This window comes from Etheostoma spectabile, chromosome 15, assembly GCF_008692095.1.
Source record: "Etheostoma spectabile isolate EspeVRDwgs_2016 chromosome 15, UIUC_Espe_1.0, whole genome shotgun sequence".
NCBI lineage: Eukaryota > Metazoa > Chordata > Actinopteri > Perciformes > Percidae > Etheostoma > Etheostoma spectabile.
The window spans coordinates 13,925,581-13,935,320 of NC_045747.1; the positions used below are offsets into that span (position 1 = coordinate 13,925,581).

The following is a 9,740-nucleotide window of genomic DNA, read 5'->3' on the forward strand; positions in this document are numbered from 1 at the left end:
TTGGAGATTTTGTCTGTGGAGGGACTATAGACAAACAGATTGTGAATGATAGCCACACACACTCCCCTTCCCCATGCAAAGTGTCTGTGGTCCATTCAGTCATCTGATTATACAGTATGTCCTTTCAATTTTTTTGTATGCTCCTTTGTTATTCTTGGTTATTCTCATTTGTTCTTTTGTTTGTTAATTCATTGGTTCCGTCTGTTAAATTGTTAATTTATATGTCTGTTACACGTCCTGAAACAACACTGATCAGATGTTTACGAAACTCAAAGAATTGACTGACTTATCTAAGCTTTGTGTCTTAATCATACCACCACAACCATCCCCAATCTCACCCCGTTAGAATTACAAGTGGAAATAAGCAAATATTCCAGTTATTTATTGGCCCAGTGGGTACTTATATAATTTATTCATACAATGTCTACTGTTAAAATGTTAACTGTATTTAACTGTCTGCCATTTCTGGTCTATGTTATAAAAGTATGTCTTTCTTACTCACTCTCATATCTGAATGGGGTATCTGGTGTGGGGTCACTCTTTATCATTCCTCACAGTCACATACATTCTCTATTCTTGGCCTCTCTTTGTTGCTCTTCTCTTTCTGTTTTTCATTTCTTGCATGGGCTCTATGAGAGATAAGTATCTGACTTTTGTAAGGAACCATTTATTGTATCTGCTAAATGCCATAGACCTGACATTATTGAACACTCTCCTGGCAGGAACAGGACATACAGAGCTGAAGGCAAAAGCACATGCGAACACACACTCACTGAAACTAGGGACGAAACAAGCTCCAGAGAGGTGACCGGGGCAAGGACAAAGTGTGGCTGCACCAAGCAAAAAAGATGAAAGTGGATAACAGGACAAGCGTATAACAGGAGCCACAAGAGTTTGCCTCTCACCCTGTTGGCTCTGACAGCCCTACTCCGACCCACTGCAGACTACTCATAATTAATTGCATCTTAGCACGGGCCCACAATTAATCAATCAATTAAAAAACCCACACAAAGCCATAGTAGTGTAATCAATCAATCCAGCCTCTGTTGAGGGCCGTTATTGAGAGCCAGGCGTCAGATCTATAGGCGCCGGCCCCCAGATTCTACCGGCCTACGTCCCATGCCTGAGTGTGCATGGAAGGAAATAAAGAGGAATAGTGAGGTGAGACTAAATGACTGGGTGTGATCCACTACAGGGTAGAGAAGAGGCTCTTAACACTCCCATGATACACCACCAGCGCCTGAATATTCATGCTGAGGAATTGAGTACCATGGAGGCGCTCAGTTATTCATTATGCGTCTGCAAAAAGAAACACACCATCGTCCCACTGCGATGGAATATTAATAGTTCCCATTAATAAAATATCCCCCTCCCTATCTTAAGTCTCGTCTTCAACTTTCTTGGCCATTGCACTTATCGAGGCCTGAGACATTTGGGATACGACCATGAAAGTAACATCAGTTTCATTTGGCTTGTTTGTAAACCGATTTTTTTTTTAATACTCTACATCATTACTATCTGGTTCAAAGTGAAATAAAGTGTCCCGTTCCTCATTTGATTGAAGCCTTCTTTGTGAAAATAGAAAAATAGTGTGGGAGGGGATGGCAAGAACAGCTTATATGCTCAGAGGGGATGAATGTTTAATTTAGAGCAGCCTGAAACTATGCTGACATTTTGCCATTGTTAAGAGAGATGAATACAAGGGACACTGTCTGCAGGTGGAATGGAAATGTGCATCAAGGCTGTAAAAAATTCAACTGCCCTTCCCCACGCAGACATGCAGATCTCGGCTCAGAATACAGTGGGCGCTGTAAGTCTCCTTTGATTTAGCCAGTTGATGTTGTTTTGATGTCATTATCTTCATGTAACTACATCAGTAACAAGATATTTATGGAATTTGAGCCCTCCTGCCTGTGCTGTTTTACTCATCCCCCTTCCACAAATTCTCCATAGACCTGGAACGTTCACCTTGCCAGTAATGTGGCACGGCGTGCAAGACAGCACACCGGCAAGATCAACACCACCACAAGGCTTCCGCCATTGAAAACAGATAGAATAAACAAACAACAAACGCAGGTGTACGACAGAGCACTGGTACTGTTAGCTCCCTGACAACACCCAAGATGCTGTGGCGCAAAAGAGTGGTCAGCCTGTGGCGAGGCAGTGACACGGAGTAAGAGTGAGAGAAAAGAGAGAGCAAAGAAGAGTGGAAGTGTGAGAGAGAGAAAGCCAGAGAGAAGGTCAAGTACCTGCCACCCCTGTCAAACACTTCTTATAACAGCTGAGCTGTGTCCAGCAGGGCGGCTGGCTGCTTTCGGGGCCTTTCATCTCACAGAGGTGATGGGTGACAAGGGCTCCTCTTCCTCACATTTAAAGTCTGTCACAATACATCCCGCAGTCCTGGTAACTTCAGGACACCGCTGGGCTGCTCGGACCTCTGGGAGAATGTGCGTCTGCGACACGAGAAAGGGAACAGCAGATCCTTAGCCAGTACTGCGTGTCAGTTTCAGCATAAGAACCCCCTGCTGTAGCGGTTGTTAGTTCCAGTAAACTCTAAACAGCCTTTGTCGCACTAGAGAGTTTAGGATACAAATCAAAGAAGAAATGTAGCTGTTTATGCTGCTACTCTCCTGTCAAGTGGTTTCAAACTCTGATGTTTGCACCTGCATGCATTTGAGCATAAATGCGTGTATGTGTTTGACTGTGCCTTTGTGCAAGCAGAACTATCACCGGGCTTACAGGCCATTCCTTGAGGCAAGAGAAACAGCTGGGCTGATGGTGTGACCAGTTCAGCGCAGAATCACAGCCCTGGATCGGAAACAGAGAAAGGTTTCAGAGTTGGAGGAAGTGTCTGGCAGTTAGAGAAACATTCAGACAAAGACACCAGAAGAGAATGAACTCCTGCCTGACCACTGGAGCCGCAGACCAGCAGACTGTGACTGACTGACAGACTGTGAGCCGAAGATGGCGATGCGGTCACTGCGCCACACCAAGCCAACTGGCTTGCTGAAACGGGATCTGTCTTTCCCACCCCATGGGGACCCGCTGAAGAACTCACTGCCATCCCCATATCTGAATCCCGCTCAGGGCTAGCACAAAGAGAGAATTAGGGACAGGGTTTGGTTTTGGTGGGTTGTGTTTTTTGCCACATGTCAGCCAATTGAGTTTCAGGAAGAGTAGTTCTCAGAGGTAGCTCCAGATAGCCTCATCTCTAAACCCCCCGGCCCCTCCCTCTCTCCCCTGCTCCCCCATCCCCAAGACAGAGTGTCAGAGGACATATGGTTGAGCCAGAAGCACCTGGCAGCCCCTTCAAACCGGCAGGCGGATTGAAATTGTAGCAACAGGGGCTGGGAGCAAGAAAAAAGCCCACAGATATCTCCAAAGAATGGTCTGGAATTCATGGGCTTACTGCCACTGAGAGCATGGGGATGAGAGGGTGAGGATGGGATACTGGGAGAAGGAGGCAGGAAAAGAGACTTGACTATGTAGGAGGAATTGTGTCTTAGAGAACAGGGAGTTGCACTTTAAATTAATTAATTGTACTTTAAATAAATTATATATATATATATAGCTTTTTAACACAGTCTTCTCTCAACATAAATGACCCTTTAAAAAAGTGTTACGGGGCAAATGTCATGGGCAACATCAAGGACTGTTGCTCAGTGGGATTGGATTGTTGCCATGGCAATATTTGCCACTTCCTTTAACAATTCAAGCAGAAGAAAAACAAGGAAGAAACCGAGAAAAAGCTGCAAAGAAGAAAATATATTCACTTGTATTAGTGATCCCTACACAGCTGCAGCCAAGCACCAGCCAAAACAGGAGGTTAATTCTGTGATCCCACCAGTTATTCTGTCTTCCTGTCACAAACAAACACGTTGCAACATTTGAATGTTTTATCAATGCTACAAACTGTCCTTCTGTTTTTTCTGCAGCTCTTTCTGTCAGTGTAACTTAAACTCCTGTCGGGCTTTGACAGATCAATATACTGTACAATACAACTTTCACTAATGTGTTAGCTCCATTACTTATTTCAGTATATCTGCAGTCCATTTTTCTCTGACTAATAAGATGGATGATGAGTCAATGGACTTCATTATAAGTACTGTCACCATCGTGTTTCAATTTAGCCCGTTTCCCAGTATTCTTAACAGTGAGAGGTGTCAATGAGGAAAATCTCAATGCAAATAAGTTCAAAGATTGCAACACAGAGTGGCTCCTGGAGAGATCATTTTTTTCCTGCAGTGCTTAAAATGAAGAAAATTGATTATCAATATACACGCCCAGAAGTGTGCATACTGTATACCCTCTCCTGCCATGCATCATCAGCATCATACCCTGCCGTTTAAAATAGATTACTGTGTGTACTTCATAAATGATGGATTGTCGTGACGTGGATCCATCCTCTCAGCAACCATTTCGCCGATGAGCAGGGACTGACAGAAGGAATAGATGAACACGGTGAAGCTGATAGAGGAGGCTGTTTGCAAGAGAGCACTGCTGTTTTTACAAGGTGGATTACTCTGAGGAAACTACGGACAGAGGAAAACTATGTTGCTGTGTATCCTCCAACTTTGTAATCTTTATTCTTGAAAGGTGAAAAATGCTGCGATTCAGACAGGATTGTATGGTTAGCCTGTTGTTGAAGAATAGATTGCTGAATGGAGAAAAGAATGGCTATTCTTGGTGGATTCAAATTACCAAAGGGAGGTCAGACACACAAGTGTCTAAATATGCACACATCAGTGTAACTATTTCCAAGAGATGGATGTGCTAAAATACAATTCATGTGTTTCACATCAAATAAATGGTGAAATAACTTGCCATAAATCCACTATCTTTTGCATTGAGAAGGAATATGAAAAATATGCACAAGAAAGCACAAAACTACCTTCCTCCAAATGGACAGAGCCTTTTTTTTAGCATTCCCTTGCTTGCCCCCTAATTCTTCATCTCTATAGTCATCCAAGATCTGTCCTCCCTTCTGAAAATGCTTAATGTTGGAAGAAAAAACCAAGCCCTCACATCAACCTTTTATAAGCACTAAAGATGAGGAGGTCCCTTTCTTCCAACCTAAACAGTAATTGTCATAGGAAAACATCCCTATAAAGACATGGCTATCGCCACTCACAGATTGCCTCTGAGTGCTTGTTCCTTCCCAGTCCTTGGGGGCACTGTGTCCCTGGGCTATGTTTGGGACTGTATTTCTAAACACAGCGACCATGGCTATGAAAGTCCTGAGACAGAAACTTTTAAAAAGGAAAACCCTTGTTGCTAAATTCTGTTATCCTCTATTCCTCATTGCGTTTCTACAAAACGCTTCACTTGTCACCACAGACTCCCAAGCTCCTTTAATAAACGCTCCAAACAAAAACGGCTGGCTTTGAGTGGCAGAGTGTGACTGTTTAAAACCATTGGGATTCTGGTGTAATCCTACAGAAGACGCAGACTAACCTTGCCTTGTCGATCCACATCCAAGTGAAGAACCTGGAGAGGAGAGGCTATGGATTGTGAGGAGAGGATCTTGTGTAAGAAAGTGTTGGCTTTCCAGGGAACAAGGCTCTATTTGATACATGTTGAGTGGAGAGACCCATATGTTTTGGTAATGCCTTACATCTGACATTAAGCTTAAAATAGAGTGAAATGTGGGTTACTTCCACTGGGGGGGAGGGGGGGGGGGGGGGGGGGGGGGGGGGGGGGGGGGGGGGGTGTCATGGCTGAAACTTTGAGGACTGTCAGTCAGTAGTTGCAGCTTGCGTCAAGTGAACAGGTTGCCCGTCAAGGAGAGTGCCCTATGGTTGTGTTTGTGAGCCCAGCGCTGTCATTAAACAGCAGTGCATTTCAGCATTACAGGTCTTTTTTTTTTTTTTAAAGCAGGGCAGACACATGGCTCAAGGTCTGAGAGGGGTTTAACTGAAGGCGGCTGCAGATCATTGTGCAGTGAATTGCATCCATTTAAGTTGTTTTTTATGCTAAAGGGGGGGGGGGGAACAACTTTCCCAAACTTTTTCCTTTTCCTTTGTCTTTTCAGCAGACAGCTGCCTGAGACAAGATGCTGCTTCCACTGGAGACCTCACTCAACGCTCACACGCTCGCTGGCTCCTAGTTGCCATGGAAAAGCCCAGAAATGGGGCAGATAACAGTTCAATGAGGGAGCAGAGACTTTGGAGGCTCTGCAGGGAGGTAGCAAGTTCCTAGGGCCCATCCTGTCAAACCATCAAGATCTTTTGATGCGTGAAAATGGAAAGGAAGACAGAGTGAGAGGAAGATTTAGAAAATCAGAAAAATGAGAAGAGAAAAATTGAATGTATTGACTGAAGTCAAATTCGTGTGTGGTGAGTTAACAGCATTTAAAAAAAAATGATTTTCATGAGTAAAATAATGAAGATAAATCTGCACTGGGAGTATTGTAAGCACCAGGTCTAATTTTAAGTTGGTAAAAAAAAAAAGATTGAACCCCTGATGAAATATGATCAAGGCAGTCAATATTTTGCAGCCGGTGAAATGACTCACTGAAATACAGGAGAAATCAGCATGATATTCTGTCTCTGATGCAATAATTAACTGTCTGTTAATAAGGTATTAATAATTTCATAGCTACAGTGGTGACGATAAATTACTACACACAGTCAGTCAGAGCAAGAGAAAATCAGGGCTGGCTGGCACCAAAGGGCTATTTATCAACCCAACAAATCAAAATGTAATCATAAAAACCAGAAAAAGGCTACAATTTCTGAAGAAACCTTGAGTGTGCTCACTGAAGCTGAAAGATGGTGCTTCAATAAATTTCAACAGCAATGGCGGTTGTAGTGGGGATTGAATTTAGGAACCTTCTTATAGGGAGTTAGTGTAAAATGATCACCGAGTAACAAAAATTGAAAATTTAACCCACAACTTCTGAGAAATGACTTAATGCAAGATAAACTCACCGATGATGAAGCTTGCACACAGCCCCAAAGTAGGAAAGAAGACTATGAAATATGCCAACAAACAGATAGGGAGGAATACAAAAATCCTTAAAAGTTTGAAGTTGTCTGACGCATCAGTGGGGACTTGCTGGTGACAGCACCACCTCACTTATTACACAGGGTTTGGAAGGAGCACTATCAGGAGAGGCCTCTTCAGTAAAACACCTGTCTGAAATCCAATTCCCTTTTATTTCCCTGCCTTCCACAGACTGAGGAGCGAAGACAAAGACATGGCACTCAATTGTGTGTTGCAAACATGCAGCACAATGGCACGTTTGATGAGCGCATGTTGTCATTCTTGTTGTATGACTTGTATGTCGTTTTTACTTTTATTGCGCTTTTGGTGCTAAATGCTGAGGTGTTTGAGCAATGGTTCCTTAGACATCAATGACAAATGTTTCTAGTTCTTGCATACCTTTTTTCCCTTTTGTTAATGAACATTTTTTTTGTGGCAGCTGCTGGTAATGTAAAGATAGCAACAGCAAAGTTTTCATGGGTAGAAGTTGAAAACACAGTTGCCTTACGCTATCTGTCAATAAACGTGCCGAAAGCTATACCTTTCTGTATTTATCTACTATCATTTTCACCCACGCTAGTGGCACTGCTTTATGAAAGGCACTGTCGAACACCTGCAAAACTAACAAAACCCCCATCAGTCTTTTGTTTAGTACTAATTAGCTAATGTTAGCATACTAATTTTAAGATAAGGTTGTGATCATAATAAACATTATACCTCCTGAACATCAGAATGTTAACATTGTATTTGTATTAGTGTTAGCGTGCTAACGTCGGCAAAGCCTTTCTGTTCCTAAGTACGGCCTCACAGAGCGGCTGGCATGGCTGCAGGTGCTTGCTAATGTATCATGTAATTAAAGACTTCCTCTAAATTTGTCAAAAGTTTGTGAATACCGTACAAACTGAATAAAAAAGTCTGACTCAAACTATGCTGTTTGCCACTTTATAGTCCAACTTCTGCCAATGTTTAAGATGAGAAGGGGTCAAAGAGGATGGGTAGGAGGATAAAGTTGGATGCAGAATGACATGAGAAGAGTGAGCGCATTTATAGCCGGGAGAGATTGATTGTTCCGAGAGACTAAGGAGAAACAGGGTGGCTCCTGCTCTGACACCGAAGATCCTTCAATTCAGGCCGGATTCATCCCTCCTTCCTCTGCCGGGCCACCAGACGCCATGATTGACATCATCCGTCCATCTCTGTGATTACAGCATGTCTCCTTTCCCACCTCTTTACTATCTGTTTTCTATCTAAGCCCAAACACAGCTGTCTGCCGGGCCTTCTCTGCTGGCTTTATCCGAAAAGAAAAGCAGGCATCAAGAGATTGTTAGAGATGAAGGCGATTAGACAGACTGTGACACAGAGCCTCTGAGTTTGACAGTTTGTCACAAACGCTTACACCTAAAACCTCTAGGCCATCTCCAACACCCAAACTGCTCATGCAACCTCAATGATCATGTCAGCTGTAGTCTAGCACAACGGTGGGGTGGGGGAGTTGTGATTAAAAACTCCAAATAATTTCTCAGCGAACCCCATACCTCCCGTGGTATCCTGTCTTTGTCACGGTTTAAAACAAGTGGGAGACCCTCAAGTGGTGACAGAGAGCTCCGGGGGGAAAGAGAGAGAAAGAGAAAGTCTGATGAAAGACCATGGGCGAGATGAAAGACAGATGTCACACTGGGTTGTCATGGGACCATATAACAGACATGTGTGTCCAGCAGGCTTGGTGTTCCATGTGAGAAGATGATGGAATACACAACGATGGCCTCTGCTAAGCAGCCATGCTCTGAGGGCGACAACACCAGCTAGGAAGCCAAATCACAACAGTGCTGAGCCCTGTGGCCTTCTGCATGTTCCGGCCATTTGAGCGTCCAAATAAAACTTTAATTTAATTTCTTTAATTTTTCTATAATATAACTGGTAGTTCCAGTCGTGGGCATTCATTGCCTAAAAATTAGGGCTGCACAAAATATCTTATGATATCAACTAGCACAATAACCAGAAAGGCTGTGACATATTACGAAAGTAACTCAAGATATATTTTTTTGTGTTAGTTGAAAGAAAAACTCTGTAGAAAAGCACTTGCACTGCACTTTAAAAGGTAACTGTCATTGTTTTCTTAGCGGTGCCTTTTACATTCAATTCAATGTTCAATTTGTTCAATAGAATAATGTTGGAAATGATTTCCTTTCATTTGTTTTAAATTTAACAAGCAATTCATTGTATTTTAGCAAACTACCAAAAGCAGCAGAAATGCAGAACTGAGGACACTTTAATTTTGGTTTAATGCAAGTAATATCGTTATCAAAATATTCAACAATGTTATCGCATATTGCATATTTTCCTCATATCGTGCAGCCCTACTAAAGATGCTTTTACTGATTTTGTACGGATTGTATTATTATTATTATTATTATTATTAGAGCACAAAAAAGAGGTCTGGCCTTGGTGGTTGTCAGACGCTTCTTCCCACCTCTGCTCTGCTGCTATATCACACTGGGGATTTTCTAACTCAAAGTAACTGACAAGAGGACATGGACTGTAAAATTCTAACTCATAGACTTTTGGGTGATATTAAAAGATATCCTGAATATTACTGAATGTTACCCACACAGAAGTAATAAGCTCCAAGGGAGTAGGGAGTGATAATACTAACATTCCCCCAAACGTCAGAGCCTACAGTTGGCTGCTGTGGTGGAGGTGGGGCTGTGAAAATCCTTAATGAGCAGCAGCAGTGATTTATTAAGAGAGTGTATTGG

At 42.7% G+C, this 9,740-nt stretch overlaps 1 long non-coding RNA gene across 1 annotated transcript in view; it reads right to left on the bottom strand.

Moving 5' to 3' along the window:
• Positions 1–2,748: 2,748 nt before the first annotated feature.
• The window catches only part of LOC116703122 (uncharacterized), a 24,180-nt gene continuing 17,188 nt past the window's right edge, over positions 2,749–9,740 (bottom strand). Inside the window, exon 3 of the long non-coding RNA XR_004335345.1 lies at positions 2,749–2,808. This is a non-coding gene — a long non-coding RNA (uncharacterized LOC116703122). The remainder of the gene's footprint in view (positions 2,809–9,740) is intronic.